General features: G+C 36.4%; 1 protein-coding gene across 10 annotated transcripts in view; it reads right to left on the bottom strand.

Annotated features, from left to right (window-relative positions):
- Positions 1-17,221, bottom strand: part of Mctp1 (multiple C2 and transmembrane domain containing 1) — a 530,774-nt gene that overhangs the window by 356,417 nt on the left and 157,136 nt on the right. The window lies entirely within an intron of this gene.

The raw sequence follows: 17,221 nt of genomic DNA, 5'->3' as shown, positions 1-17,221 counted from the left end.
GATATAGGGAAAGCATTTGATAAAATTTAGTATTCCCAGTGATGCACAGAGACGGGTGATCCAATTATATGGCAGCTTCTATGCTTGTACTCCAAAATTGGGTGTGAGGACCAATCATGAAACTCCAAGCAGAGTATGTCCACCCTTTAACCAATCAGACTGAGCATATACCCTTAGCAAGAGGATAGAAGACCCTAATATATAGCTGCCCCTGAGAATGAGTCTGTAGACCCCTGGATTCTCCTTCATGAAATGGGATTTCATGTTGCTATTTTTTTTTTTTTTTTTGGTCGGTCCTGGGGCTTGAACTCTGGGCCTGGGCGCTGTCCTTCAGCTCTTCAGCTCAAGGCGAGCGCTCTACCACTTGAGCTACAGCGCCACTTCCGGTTTTCTGGTGGTTTATTGGAGATAGGAGTATCATGGTCTCTCCTGCCCGGGCTTGCTTTGAACCGCGATCCTCAGATCTCAGCCTCCTGAGTAGCTAGGATTACAGGCGTGAGCCACCAGCGCCCGGCCATGTTGCTATTTTTTAGCTTTCAAATTAACCTGCTGAATACTAAATACTTCCTGTTTTTTAATTCTTTAATCAGTAGAGAAAAAAAATAACCTGAGTCATAGTATAAAGAGAACTCAATGTACTAAACAAAATCAAATTTTAATGGGAAAAACATTAAAAGCTTTCTCATTGGAATAGAGAAAAAGACAGGATACCTCTTTCTATCACGTCAATTCAACACTCAAAAAATTTTTATTGTTAAGCTGTTGAACAGAGGGGTTACAGTTACATAAGTTAGGCAATGGGTATATTACTTGTCGATCATTGTTACCCCTTCCCTTCCTTGTTCTACAGATCATGACCACAGCCAAGAAGGAAAGGAAATGTAACATTTAGAAAGAAAAATTGACTGTAGTCATAGATTAACTCTATAGGATATCTAAAAGGAGATGTACATATACAATAACTTGCTAAAAATATTATACAGAAATAAAATAACATTTACTACTGGCTTATAAATTATATTTATATACCTCAAATATGTAAGTATATATTTTGTTAAAAGAAACTTCAATTATTTCTTTATAATTTTAAAAATAAATTAGAACTATAAAGTTATTTTACAATAGGTTTTTCTTTCTTTAAAAAATGGGGTCTTGCTATGTTGCCTAGGCTGGCCCCCAACTCCTGTGTTTAAACAATCTTCCTGTATCAGCCTGAGTTTCTGGTATTATAACTGTGTGCTGCTGTGCCCAGAAAGTTTTTCAGATTTGATAGGGAAAAAGCAGGCAATTACTTTACTCCAGTGAAATGATATTTATCCTATTAACTTTGTGTGTGTGTATGTGTGTGCCAGTCCTGGGGCTTCAACTCAGGGTGTGTGCAATTTCCCTGAGCAATTTTTGTTCTAGAGTAATGCTGTACCACTTTGAGCCACAGCATCACTTCTGCTTTTCTGGTTAATTGGAGATAAAGAGTCTTCCAGACTTTCCTGCCCAGACTGGCTTTGAACCATGATCCTCAGATCTAAATCTCCTGAGCAGCTAGGATTACAGGAATACCTGGCTCCTATTAATATTAAATACAGAGAAATATAGAATATAAAGAATAAAACTGAGGCATATTCGACTGCATTTTCTCAAAAAATAGAGATAATATCTTACATAAACTTCTAAGAAATAGTATAGAAAATGGATTTGATATTTGTGTGTATGTGAGAAATAAAGAAGAGAGAATGTAACAGAAAAGGAAATACAAATTTAATTCTAAAGGGCAATGAAAATAGGGATTTGAGCACAGTTTGAGAAATGAAAACAAACAGAATGTAAAAACAGAATGTAAGCATTTTTATGCACTGCTAAGTGCTGACTACTGCTGTGGGGTTGTCTGGCAGAAGCCACACTGATCATATTAAACATAATAAACCGCTTTTAGAACTGTTCTTAGGCAACGCAGTTTTTGCAAGCATAGCTGCGGCTGCTTCTGCTTTTTTCTTTTCTTCTCTTTTAAACAAAAGAACAGAAGAGCCTAGTCTAATATATCAACATCTTCAGTGCTGACAGCAGATGTAAAGAAGCTTGCAACTTTGTGGGTTAATTTTTCTATAGTGTCTAACATTTAGAGACTTGGTAAATATATTGTCTCTGGCTGCCTGACTGGCCAAAATTTATTTTCTACCTTGCTTGCTTTGCTGTTTCCCGCAGATTTTTCAGAGTCAGATGCATTAGTGATGCACACCATGCTCTGGGTTCCATGACTGGATTGAAGAGTCAAGCTGCTATACCTAATTAAACACCAAGCTAACAGACTTTGCAGTCATTTCTATTTTGACATTTATGTCAGCTGCATTTAGTCTGTCTTCTTCAGTTTCACGATGTGTGGCTTAGAAAAGGAATTGTAAACAGGTTACTTACATATAGGACATCATTTAGTATCAGTTACAGCTTTTCTTACACAGAGGGAAATTAGACTTAGCTTCAGGGGAAGATTGGGAGAAACTATCAGGTATCTTTTTCTTTCTCTTTTCTCAGACAGAGACTGCGAAACAACAGAGCAGCCTGTGCTACATACATAATTAAAACAGATGTTCCAAATCTTAATTTTCATTGCTAATTTTGACAGCCAAAAAAATGTGCTTGCCTTTTGTACTGTCACCTATTTTCTATCAAATGTGCCCTACTTCTCATCACTTTCTCTGACTACTAAAAAAGGAAAAGGTGACTGTACATAATAGAACAATAAAGGACCACTGGCAAATTATTCATAGGTCAGCGAATGAAATCAGTGATAAGAGAAACTTACCATAACTTTAAAAGTCTAAAAAGTGTAAGCATTTTTGTGCACACCCAACTTTGCTGACTGTGATTTTCACTGGCTTGGCAGTGGAGAGTGGGAAGGTATTTTCTGTGACAGAAACCACACTGATCAGGTTAAACTCAATACAGAAACTGCTTATACGCATCTTTCTTCATCAACCCATTCCTTGAAAGCATAGCAATATTTTAAATAGAGTTAACACTTATAGAAATGCAGAAATATGCTACATTTTTGTGACATGCCTGCAGGGGCAGAATCTAGTATCTTACCTATGCATGCATCTGAAAATAGAGAGAATTCAAAACAACAAAGGTATCTTTTCTCCAAGGATGTTTTTATTTGACTTCCTTGCCTTTTGCCTCCTCCCTGTCAGGGATGTTTCAGACAGAAAAACAAAGAACCAATGCTTTCTCTGAAGAGCTCTCCACAGCCTGGGAAACACAAGCCTCAAAACTACAGAAAAGAGAGCCTTCTCTACATGGCAAAAGGTGTTCTTTCTATCACTCATATCAAAATGCTATCTGGTGACACATTGCTTCTTACCTACTTGCCTGACATAAGGTTCGTGAAAGGCCCATGTGGCTGCAGCCACTGGTCCCTTCTGTGGCTGTGCTGCCTGAACCCTGCTTGCCTCTCATCCCTGGAGGAGTGAAGCAGGAAATCAGGTGCTAGAGCAGTCTTGCCATACTGACCTATGGGGGACTCTCCATGTCAACACTTGCTCTAGCCTCTGGTCATTTATTCCTTTACTAGGTGACTTCTAAGCTGCAATTCAGATTTGGAGATACCATAAAGGAGCTCAAAATCTCCTGATATACACAGTAACTGGTGTATTATTTTTGCAATTATGCTCAATTTTCTGACAATTCCAAGCCACATCCATTTTAAGCTCATTCTGCATGATGGCCTCTTTCCATCTGCTAAAGTCCAGCATGATCTGATACTAATCCAAACACTGCCACTATCCCTTTCAGACTTGGTAAGGTGCCCTGTACTGCCAGATCCAGGAAGCTACAGTTTTAGAGTTCATCAATTATCTACCAGGCTGTGGCTGTGTGTGATGCTATGTCACCAAGGGCAGACACACTGGTGGGAGAGAACATCAGGCAGACAGACCTGGGCTGCAGCTTGGTGAATCCATCCAGTATGAGATATACCTCCTGGGAGGGAATGCAAAAGTAGAAATTACAGAGTGTTAGAAGCAGTTACTTCCTAAAAGCTAATTGTGGTCCACCTAAGGACCACATGTGATGGGCTTGACCAGTAGGTGAAGATGGTTGGGAGAGGAGGAAGAAGAGAATGATAATTCCTCAGCATTTTGGGTTAAGACAAGTTCCATGGGATTGGGTTGCTAGGAGATGTATTTAATATTCACAGGAATTTGCCAAACCAAGTGGACCAGAACATGGGGGTATTGAGGGAAAGGATGCTTATCTCTGTAGAGAAAGTTTGAGCAAAGCAGAGCGGAACAGAAATTCATACACAGAGCACATTCAGTGAATGTTAACTGTGGGACAGCTGGGTCCTTAGCTAACCTGAAGTGCATTTATAGTATACCATATCCGTAGCCTGAGTTAGCACAGAGCTGGACTCTGAGCTAGGCTCCTTGGCATTCATTATTTAAAAGAGAGGCTGGATCCGAATTTCCTGGATATTTTTTGTGTATTTCAGATACAGTACTGGATATATCACATACATTTCCTGAAATCCTCACAAAACTTAAAAAATGAAGACAAAAATATTCTCTGCACATTTCTGGTTTCTACTTAACAATGACAATTTCAGAGAGGACTTCTGTGACCTATAAATTAACTTCCTAATGATGTTATATATTAGCTTGTACTGATGTTCAGGGTAGCTTATAATTTGGTTATTAATGTGATTAGATTTCTTTGTTAGCATATATTATACCCATTTTGTCCCTTCTACTGTAATACTACCTGGAATGTACGGAGAGAAAATGTACTCAACAGATCAGATAAATTTCACTTCTTGAAAGTGTGACTCTGCACAGACTAATATTTCTAAAATCCAGAATGATGTCCATAATCTCACAAATGAGATTATCTTAGAGAAAATTTAACACTGACTAGATTTTTTAATGAAAATCTGGCAACCACAGAAAGGAGGGGAGCTATACATTTTATGTTTTTTTGCCTGGCCTTCCAAGAAACCAGATGAGGTGTAAATATGTAGATGTGGAAGTCATCCTGTTTATGTTGTTTGTCAGTACTCCCATATTGGAATACTGCAACAGAAATTTCATTAGATCAAGGAGAAAAATCAGTATTCCTTTAGAGTAAACAAAATTTAACTGTTATACAGGTTTTTTAACTATCAAATGACTCAGAGACTCTATTCATTATAGTTTTCTTGTGGTGGTGTATCATATGTGTGTGCACATGCATGCATATTTGCATGTGTGTGGGGGCTGGTGGACTAGTTAGCACATGATACTAAATATATTTGGCTTTGTTTCCAGACCCCACCCCCCATATCCAGAACAGAGTTCAACAAACTACACCTGTGTTTCAGCAAAATCAGGATTAATATGCCTTCTGTCAGTTGTACAATCCTAACCTTACTTGGATAAACACTGAAGAAAACAAATTACAGAAGCAGAGAAAATATAAATAAGAGCTTGAGTCTAAGATACTGATAAATCACTCCTACAGTCAAACTTACCCCATGTAGTACAAGCTCTTCCTTTTTTTGCCCTAGACTGTCTCATATGAATTGATGGCACAATATACATTAGACTAATGTATGTAATGTGTAAAGGGACTGTGTATTGGTATTGGCAGCACATTATTGGCCTACATTATCCTCTGCAGCCAGACCTACTTTTGATAATTCCAAAGCAGGTAGTTTATCAAAACTACCTAAGCCCAGAAATGTCAAATGATGGTATTAAAGTCACATAATATGTGATAGGTCTGTATTGGCAGTGCTGGTAATTCGTCCTCACCCATGCTAAGTAAGGTCTACCTGTTAAGTTCCCAGGTAGATCTAGACTTGAATCCAGGTCATTTGCTATGAAACTGGAAACTTTCTTATTGGCCATTTTCATTATGTGTCCAGAAAGGTTCTATTGCAAGCCTGTCCACATCTCTTGCAAATGGTTGTTTGTATTTTGTTCAAGTTCATCACACTGCTCTGTGACCACCTTTCAACTCCTAGGGCTTTCTCTCACTACCCTGTCTATTTTGTACAGCTTCACCTCCTCCTTTGTAGAGTTTATTATAATGTTTAGCCTTGGGAAGAAGAGGAACCATTTTCATATGGGAGCACTTGCCAAAGATACAGCCCGCAGAAAAATCCTAGCTCATTAGTTTTCTCTTCGTCTACATTCATGCTTCCCTTTGACGTTGATATCTGGTTGGAAGCCTTTGGCTCAGGGCTGCAAGGACTCAGCCATTGCTGCATGTGGTAGCTATTTACCCACTAACCCCTTCACCGCATACCCCTCCTCAACCTGAATAATGAGTAGGAAAATAGCTGATCATAGCAACCATCCTATGATGTAGAATTCAGTCCTCTGAGTTCTACGGGCTTTCACTCACTAGTGTTTTTTTTTTTATATTTTATGTGAAACATAAACACTGAAGAAAATTTGTGAAAATGCCATACAGAGGGGTTACAATTACATGGGCAAGGTAATGAGTAAATTTCTTATCAAGCATTGTTGCCTCTTCCTTTGTTTCCCCTTTCCATCCCTTCCCATATCTCCCCAACCCCCCAACCAGATCCCCCCCCCCAAATTGTAAAGTTGTACATCTCATTGTTGCAATGGGTCCACCTGTATCCCTAGTTAAACGATTTGTTTTTTCCCTTCCCCTCCACAAATTATACCGACATCAAATACAGTGAAAACAGGGGTTATACCGTGGAGGAGGGACATACAAAGCAACAAAGAAATCATCTTATAAATATGTTAGAAACAATCGCATGAAAGAAAAAAAAACATTTGAATACTTATCTTGGGGTTCATTCCCCTAACATCAACTTACCTGACCTTTTCTGCTTGACTCAGACATATACTAGTTATTACAAATAAGGAAACCATGGGACCTATGTTTTTTTGGGCCTGGCTTACTTCACTTAATAGAATTTTTTCCAAGTCTTTCCATTTCCTAACAAATGGGGCAATGTCATTCTTTCTGATGGAGGCATAGAATTCCATTGTGTACATATACCACATTTTCTTGATCCATTCATTTACTGAGGGGCATCTGGGTTGGTTCCATAGCTTAGGAATGGTAAATACTGCTGCAATAAATATAGTTGTGCTGGCAGCTTTAGTGTGTTCACTTGTGTCTTTTTTAAAAATTTTATTTTATTGTAACGATGCTGTACAGAAGGGATCAGTTACATGAATAAGTTAATGAGTACATTTCTTGTGCAGAATTGTTACTCCCTCCTTAGTTGTTCTCCCACTATCCCTTCCCTCCTCCCTCTCCCACACATCTCCCCACCCCCCTCCCAGAGTTGTAAAGTTCATTTCTAATATACTGTCTTGTGGGTATCATTGTTCCATCCTCCCGTGTCCTTGTTTCAAGCATTTTGTCTTTTCAAATGGCCACTTTTCATACTCAAAAAGTTTCCCCCAAATGAGGATGAAGATGACAGTAATATACACTGTGGGCATGCTAGATGTTTCTCTGGGAAAGCAAACTGATCTCAATTTACAATGTCCATTGGAATCAGTGGGCTGCTTTTCTGAAAATTTGCACTCTTAAACTCTATCTATCACCTAATGAATCAGAATCTTTCAGGCACAAATATGAGGACATGAAGTTTAAACAAGGTTCTGGGTTAATGTGCTACACCATACAGCTGAAGGATCACTGTCTTATGAGGAGAAGATCAAACTCCTTGTCACTGTCCTTCCAATGTTTTGAAGTTCTGCTGCCTGGAGGTAGCCCTCAACAACTGAAAAAGCCACCAAGAGGGACAACAGTGTGGCAACTGGTATGGTCATACTACCTTCACATCAAAAGTGGGGTTTATTAATTACCATAGGGCATCAATTAATTATGGTTGTTACTCATTTGGTTAAATGATTAGACTAGGTACATCATCTTGTTTCCTCATAGACTAACTGCCTTAATGAAGCTTTCTACCAGTTTGAATATGCATTCATTTTTTAAGATATGAAAAGCCGGAAGTGGTAGAAAAGTACAAGCAGTCTTAGATATACATAAGTAGTTAAATGTGAGCCCATCTTTTCTTATTTATTTTATTTTTTTGCTGGTCCTGGGATTTGAATTTAGGGCCTGGGCTCTGTCCTTGGGCCTTTCTGTGCTCAAGGCTAGAGCTCTACCACTTACAGCACAGTGACACTTTTGGCTTTTTCTGAGTAGTTTACTGGAGATGAGTTTCATGGACTTTCCTACCCAGGCTGGCTTTGAGCCATGATCCTCAGATCTCAGCCTCCTGAGCCCATCTTTTTCTTTTTTTGGTTGGTCATGGGGCTTGAACTCTGGACCTGGGCACTGTCCCTCAGTTCTTCAGCTCAAGGCTAGTGCTCTTCCACTTAAGCCACAGCATCATTTCCGGTTTTCTGAGTGGTTTATTTGGAAATAAGTGTCTCACGGACTTTCCTGCCTGAGCTAGCTTTGAATCACTATCCTCAGATCTCTGCCTCCTGAGTAGCTAGGATTACAGGCATGAGACACCAGCACCCAGTAGAGCCCATCCTTTTTGATTCTACAGTGCCAAATGAAAAAATTAAAAAGGAAACTTTCAAATATGAAAAAATTAATCAATGTAGGATCTATAATTAAATAAGTTTTCCCCTCGCTCAATAAAGGCAAAACAAAAATACTCAGCTATGCTCTATCAGAAGCTGGTTCTACAACCTTGGACCAGTTATTTAATTTGCTAGTGGCAGAAAAATTTTCATTTGCATAATGAGAAAGTGGACCTAACTAATCTCTAAAACACCATTTTACTCTAAAATTTTGTGAAGGGGTTATATATTATTTGGGTCAAAGAAAAGACTATGGGATTTTTACAGTGGGTTCAATACTTTGAACCACATTGACTTAATGGATTAAACTTTTAAAATAAAACTGGTGCTTAGTTTTTAGTCAACTTGCTTCTTAACATATACATGCATATAATCATATAAGCATATATGTATACACACATATAAACATATATGTATGCACACACACACATGATCTAGGTGAGAATTCTACTTTCAATTGCAACTCTCTATTGCAAAGCACCAGCCACCATATATAATATAGGAACAAGTCCATTTTCCTAACAGACTTATTTCCATTGTCTAAAATGTGGATATATTTTTACCCTATTTACTTGTGTTTGATCATGATTTTTTTTGTCAGTTGTGGGGCCTCAACTCTGGGCCTGAGTGCGGTTCCCGAGCTTTTCAGCTCAAGGCTAGTACTCTACCACTTGAGTCACAGCACTACATCCAGCTTTTTCCACTTATGTGGTATTGAGGGATCAAACCCAGGGCCTCATGCATACAAAGCAAGCATGCCACCACTGAGCCACCTTCCCATCCCCTGGGCATTTCTTATGGGACAATTATTTCCATTTCCTTCCCTTGGAACTTGAAACAATATTCTCTCTCAAGAGTAGCTAGGCTTCTTTGTGGTAATCTAGATCTCTTTGAGACTGTAATATAGCTTCAAAACTTGAGCATTCATGTACTGTGGAACTTATTAATAACTTTAAATAGGTATTATGACAAGAAAGTCTTCTTATGTCTGTTAATTCAATGTAACTATTTATATATTTAAAGTATACATTTTCCCTCCCCCACAGTATAACCCCTGCTTTCACTGTATTTGATGTTGTTATAATTTGTGGAGGGGAAGGGGAAAAACAAATCGTTTAAATAGAGATATAGGTGGACCCATTGTAACAATGAGATGTATAAGTCATTATGTCGAAAACGAACTTTACAACTTTGGTGGGGGGTGAGGGGGAGCGGGGAGGATTGGGTGGGGGGGGCAGGGGAAGGATGGGAAGGGATGGGAAGGGGAAACAAAGGAGGAAGCTACAATGCTTGATAAGAAATGTACTCATTATCTTGCCCATGTAATTGTAACCCCTCTGTACAGTATTTTCACAATAAAAAAATAATAAAAAAAGAAAAAAAATAAAGTACATGTTTGCCACAAGACATTCATTCATTCATTCCTTGTTACAAAACACAAACATTTCTCAAATTCCATGCTTACCAAATTTTTTCTAGAAGAATCAATACCAAAATAAGTATATTGATTTCAAAATCCACAGCATCCATTATGTTGAAAGAGAGAAAGTAAAAGGTTCTGACATAAAATAATTGGAAAATGTAGGCAGAAGAGGATGAGTCCTTCATTAAGTGTTGTTGAAAAGAATCTCGGACCACAGTTACGTAGAATCTAGGTTTCCTTTTGGGAAAATGTTTTTCCCTGGTTTTAACTTGGAAATACTATTTCTAACATAATGAAATAAGTCCCAGAGACAGTAAGCCATGAGAAATCAAATATAGATCCAATAACACAAGGTATTTACGTATAGCAGGTAAAACATTTTTGAATAGTGACCATGTATTTACAACCAGAGGAAAGAAAATCCTGCAGTGATTCTATGTTTATTGGTGTGATTTTCCTTTCTTTTTCCTTTCAGTTTATAATGGCTGTTTGGTTCAAGGCCAAATGTGCAATTTCCCCAATAGAGTTTTTTCCATTGTCTAAAACTTGGATATATTTGACCCTGTTTAGTTGTGCTTAATCAGGAATTTCCCCATCTCTTGGAAAACTTAAAACAATAACATTGCTAATAGTTTTTCTGAGACATACAGAATCTAACTCAGGCCATTAGTCATCATCTTCATTTTGGAAAACAGTTCACAATTGACTTATGCCAAATATATTCTGATTCCCAGACATTTGAGTCTGACTTCTCTAAAGACTTTTACAAAAAAAAAATAACAAAAAAACTTCCATTGTCAGAATGAAAGTAATATATTTTTTCCAATACTGAAGGTATTTTTGAAAACTTTTCAATTTTATGATAGTCTGCCTTGACTGTTTCCTTTGTATTTTGCTTATTTTCACAGCAAATTCTAAAATAATAAAATTTTGATAATTTCTATTTAGATATTCAAATTTAATTTTGACCATAAATTTGATTACCCAATCAATTCCTCTGCCTTTCTGCATACATATACAAAGTATATATACATTATGTATGTGTATATGAAGTGAAGAAAATATGAAATAGTAGGAAAGGCATGAGATAAGAAATGACTTATAGCTATGTCCACTCCATATTGAAAACTATCAAAGGATGAAGTATAAAATTAATTTCAGTAAAATCTGTTACACATTATACATCATTCTCCTGTATCACATGTTCAGTAATGTTCTGATCCCAACCCTATGCCAAGTGCATGTGTCATGTCTTGGACCAACCATCCACCCAACCATCCATCCATCTATCCATGCATTGATCCCATCATCAAGATACTCAGTTAACCAATGTGCCAGAAAGTTTTACTGAGGATCTTTTAGGCAGTAGGCATTGTGCTAACATTAAGATTGTACAGTAATGTGACACAATTTCTTGTTTGCAAGACATGAGAAGTCCTTAATGTTTCAAAACTATCCAAGATTTTCAATCCTAACTTGTGGAATCTCTGGAAAATACAGATCAAAATGGACATAGTAGAAATGGCTAATAGTTGAAATCCTGTATTCCAGCAAACTGAAACCTGGAAGTTCCTGGTTTTGGGTTAGCTGAGTAGAAAAATCCACTAGATTCTATCTCCAATATAACAGGCACAAAAATGGAGCTTTTTAGTTTGGCGCAAGTGGTAAAGTGCCAGCCAAGCAAAAACACCAAACAAGCCTAAGACCCTGAGTTCAAATCCCAGTATTGCCTACACCACCAATGAACCAGGTTGAATAACAGATACAGATTTTTTTTTCCATTTTACCATTCATTCAGCATGCTTTTTCACTCAAATAATTATTTTCATCAAAATTCTTCTCTCTTGAAACAATGTCAGATGGTGGTATACTGTTTATAGAAAACTTCTGCTCAATTTTCTGCCCCCTCAAGTAATTGAGATACCTTATTACATCATCAGACTATAATCCCCTAGTAAAACTCTTAGTTAGGTTTGGTCATTCCAGACATATTTTCACTAATACCAGTCCCATCTTCTATGAATTCCCAAACAACTTCAGTAAGTTTGTGGTTCATAAAGGCCTGGGCTTTTGCAAAGAATAAGAATGCTGCAGTGATCAAAATGATTAAATGTAGTTACATTAATTTTTCTCTTCTCCTTTATAGCACTTCAGAACAGTCATTTCAAGTTCCTAAAATGAAGGGATTCAAGTGGAGGTAGCATAAATAGAATGAAGTTAAGGATCTGCACTTCAGATCCTGATTACATATGTTCTAGTCTTCCTGCTTCTGTTTGTGTGATGCAAGGAAAAAGTCACTTGATATCATTATACTTTAGAATCTTCATCTGTAAAAAGGGAATAATAATGATAATAATAATATTAAGGTCAAGAGTAACAGGTTGTTATAAAAATAACAATTTATTAAAATTTGCAGCTTGAGTGAAGTAGTAGACATCACTATTATTCTCATTTTGGAGAAAAACATTGGTAGAGCAACAGACTTGGAACTTGATCTATTATATTTGGGTATGCTGTAAATTGCCATGATAAATATTACTGATCCCATTCTACCAAGTACAATGAGTCAGGAGACCAAATGATTAATTTAGGACTCTCAACTAAAATAAGATGGAATTAAAACTTGACCAACTAAGCTGGGTGCCTGTGGCTTATACCTATAATCTTAGCTACTCAGGAGGCTGAGCAGGAAAGTCTGTGAGACTTTTATCTCCAATTAACCAATAGAAAACCAGAAGTGGTGCTGTGGCTCAAGCTATAGAGAGCTTGCCTTGAGCTGAAGAGCTCAGGGACAGGGCCCAAGCCCAGAGTTCAAGCCCCATGACCTACAACAACAACAACAAGAACAACAAACTTGACCAACTATCTCCAGAGCTTTTTTTATTCTAGCTTCTATCAAAAAAGTATTCATTACAAATTTCAGCACTCATAACAAAGGCATATTGATGGATACTTCTACTGGGATCAAAGTGCTTCACACATCTTGATGTTCATAGGATGACTAATCAATATTTGCCCTATACCTGGAGGATATACGGCTCTTTTCCAGCAATAAGTGTTTCCTCTACTGTTTAAATAGGGAAACAAAATCAAGATGAGGTAAGGGCTTTGTCACCTAGCAAATGAGAGGAGGGATACAATATTACAAAGAAATATTGATTTATCCTCGAACTCCCATCTCCAAGGGTTTATTTTTTATTCTTGTAGAACACAAACTATCTCATTGTACTAACATTAAGAAGTTTTCTGATCCATATCTATTTATCTCATCTATTTTTCTTTATCTCCTAATGGTTACATAACATATTTATTTCTATAGTTCATGGAATCACTGAAAATGTAAAGTTCATTAGAATTATTATTATTAGAACTATTTATTAAAATGATGATGGGTTTTACTTATCTATTGAAGCTATGTCTTAAGACAAGATATGAAGATAGCATATAATCTTTCCAGATATTTTCTTATTAAAGGGAATAATAAAAACATTTTGAATTATTTGGAATAAGAAATTACCTTTATTAATACCCTATATTCTGAATTACAACAAATTTTCTTTTCAGTTCTTTTGTGTTCACTGCTATAATAGGATATATAGTATTAACTTCTATGACTCTGAAAAGTCATCTTCTCATTATCCTTAAAATGAGTAGAACTTTACAAATATGAACTATACAGATCAATTATAACCGAAATGATTAGAAATTCAGGGATTGTTTCCTTATAAAAGATAAAGCTTGGGGGCTGGGAAGGTGGCTCAGTGGTAGAGTGCTTGCCTTGCATGCATGAGGCCCTGGGTTTGATTCTTCAGCACCACATAAGCAGAAAAAGCTGGAAGTGATGCTATGGCTCAAGTGGCAGAGCACTAGCCTTGAGCTGAAGAGCTGAGGGACAGTGCCCAGGCCCAGAGTTCAGGCCCCATGATCAACAACAACAACAAAAAAGATAAAGCTTGGGGTAAGATTTTCAACATATATCTCAAAACAATATACATTACCACCTAAAATTTTAAAAGCTCAAATATTGCCCTATCCATTAAGCATGTTTATGTTTATGGTTCACTTTCTCACTTTTTCTACTGTAACAACAGCATAAAAAGTTGCCAAAAGTCATATGGTATATTTTGGTAACGATTCCACAATCTATGCTTCATTGAACTAGACCAAGCAGAGAATTCTAAGCCCATGAAATCTGCAAATGAAGTAATATGTCTTCTGTAAAAATCCTTAAAATAGCATAGCTTCTTATGAGCTTGTTCATTAGCATCTGGAAAAGTTGTTTTTCAAAGGCCACCTCAAGAGTATTATATGAGAAATAACCAGTTTTCTGCTAATTTTCTAGTTAACCAGGCAAGCAGAAAAGACTAAAGTTTGACTCTGTGCTCAGATAACTACTGAATGAAAATGGCCCTTAAATCTTAATCTTTTTGCACCGTTCTTTGTGAAATTAGAGTTGAGATAACATTTATATTCCTACCCCAATGTACAATTGCAAATGTCTTACTTGGTGATAATAACTAAGTTTCAAAAACTGCCTCATTTGAGCTTCATAATTGCTTTTCTACTTTTGATATCCAATAGTATTCAATGGGGACAATAGGATATAAAAGCAATGGCTTAGTTTTCAGGAGTCATAATAACAGTACAATAAAATTTCTTCCTATGTTGTGGTTCTTCATTATGGACTATTCAAGTCCTCTTTAAAAGAAAAAAATTAAAAGAAAATACATGGTGCTTCTGATGATGTAGTCACTAGATGAGATAAAGTAAATATTGACTTTAGCTTGAAAATAATATTCATGCAACTCAATAACTATCTTGTTGAGAATGAGTTTCCTTAAGCTATTTGAAATATGAAGGTTCACTAGAGCTTAAATGAAGTTATTTAAAATATTTGAAACATATCAGTGCAAAGTATTTTCATGTAAATTGGACATTAAAAATAGTAATTTACAAAGAAGAAAAAAGACCCTTATTCCTAAAGATAAGACCCTTAATCCTAAAATAAATAAACTGAATCCCGAGTAGAATTCTGAATACTTTTATGTTTACAAAAGTAGCTCCTCAACAATATGTCTAATACTTTAATATTTTAAACTATTTAAACTCTTTTAATACTTTAGACCATTTAAATATTAAACTAACCTATTTAAAATACTAAACTCTTTAAATAGTAAAATATAACATCACATTTGATGTATTTATTAAATAATCAAATAGAATATCTTTACATCATCTTTGAAACAATCTTGTGAGATAAAGTCTGAAAAATCTGTCACTACCAAGTTTCCAAGAATTTTTTATCTCAGAGCTGAAAAATTCTCTGATCATCAAAATCTACAGCTGCCTCATGTTAGTTATTATATGTTTAGATAGACTTTAGATTACACTCAGGTTAGCAATTATATCTTTCTGACTTCTTCATCAAGCCAACATGAAGGGTAAAAAAAACAGGCTATATTATTTGAATGTGCTCACTTTCCTTCCCCATCGTCCCTTCTCTTTCCCACCCATTATCTATATCCTTCTGCAAGTACAAGGAGGCAGGAAAGGAGCCAACATAGGAGGCAAGAAAAAGAAGAAGTAACAAAATGCTAAGTAATCTCACCAGGCAATCACCAGTGGGCTCTGCAATGTCTTAAAAAACTCAGTTCCTATTTGAGGCAGGGCATAGTGTAACAACTCGATTTGATAATGTTAGATCAGTTGCAGGTGCCATTCATGGCAACAGTTTGATGGCCATTATATCCATGATGAAGTCTCAGAAACAACACCAAGAACAGGAAGACATGCTTTCATCTTGATGTGGGTGTATTCTATTCTATTCATTGTTTTTAATAAACACTGAACTATATTCAGATAACAGAAGGAAATATTCTCCAGCAGAATGTTTGATGAACTTGAATAGCTTCCTCCTTGCCCAGGCAAAAAGCTGAGTATAGCACATAATCAAGCAGTAGAGCATTGTATATGAGAGCTTATTTCATAATCTTTGGAGACAAGTAAGATTCCACTTGCAGTCCCAAAGGCTCTTAAGAACTAAGTTATTTTCTTGGGGGCTAACTTCTCCAATATGGGATGCTGCTTTCAAATATACTTGAGTCCTGGAAAAAATTTAATTTTTCCACCAAAGAAGAGGGAATTCACTTTCCTTCTGTCAGTTCATTAACCCTTAGCCTTTGCAGAAATGTTAATTATTGAATGCATATCTAATAAAAATTAACTGCTATGTTTTACTTAGAATCTAGCAATTTGATAGTGGACATAATTTTATATAGCAATGGAACATTCCTAAGCATGACAGTGAGTCAATTAAGAGGATTCATAACACCAACTGCTATTGGGTACATTTTTAAAGTCTCAATTCATTTATATCTTGTAAATTCAAAGCAATACCTCTCAAAGTCAACTTACTTATTTATTACCTCAAGTAAATTTGAAGCCCTTAATATGAGCATCCAAAGTTATATGACATAAGATCTCGCTTCAACTTTGATTTTATGCTATTTCTTTAATGAGTAAAAAGCCAAGACAGCATTCCTGTCTTCCCTCAGCCTCAACATTTCAATATTCTGCCTAAGGAATTTGAAAAATAAAGTCTCTCATTTATTTTCTTTTCAGATTTCTCTATGCACACAATCTGTATATGACTGTCTGCAACAGCAACTGAGAATGTAGGCTGTGTTGAACACGTTTTAAAAGAAACACATTTTTAAAACAAACAGGTCAATCAGAAGTTTATAAATATGGTGTCCTCCCTCCTTAAGCAAAAATCCAAATATGACAGGGCAAGAGAGTTTAAACTTTCTAACATCATTTTTATTTCAATGGAAAAACACAGTTTGGGAAATAAAATTAGTTAGAATAAAACTCAAACAAAATTCTCTGACTCTCAAGTATATGTCACTTTTTACTGAGATCATAGAATAACAAAAGAGCAAAAGGGAAAGAGAGAGAGAGGAAGAGAGAGAGAGAGAGGGAGGGAGAGAAGGGGGGTGGGGAGAAACAGTTACTACTTAATCCTTAAGAAAAACTAAACCAGTAGAAAGCTATAACCATGTTTCAATTTATCTGGCAATACTTTCCACTAACAACTATGAAAGCAATTTTGATTTATTGAAGCTGTATCTCACAGGTAGATTGTACATGCATTAGAATCTCAAGTGCCACATTCAATACCCTTTGAGAAGGCATTTTTGAAGCACAATCATATATTGAAATTGCCACACTTATC

Source organism: Dipodomys merriami, unplaced genomic scaffold (genome assembly GCF_024711535.1).
Source record: "Dipodomys merriami isolate MVZ:Mamm:240054 unplaced genomic scaffold, mDipMer1.0.p SCAF_20, whole genome shotgun sequence".
Taxonomy (NCBI): domain Eukaryota; kingdom Metazoa; phylum Chordata; class Mammalia; order Rodentia; family Heteromyidae; genus Dipodomys; species Dipodomys merriami.
The sequence above is the reverse complement of the archived record's forward strand: the minus strand, read 5'-3'. Positions and strand labels throughout refer to the sequence as shown.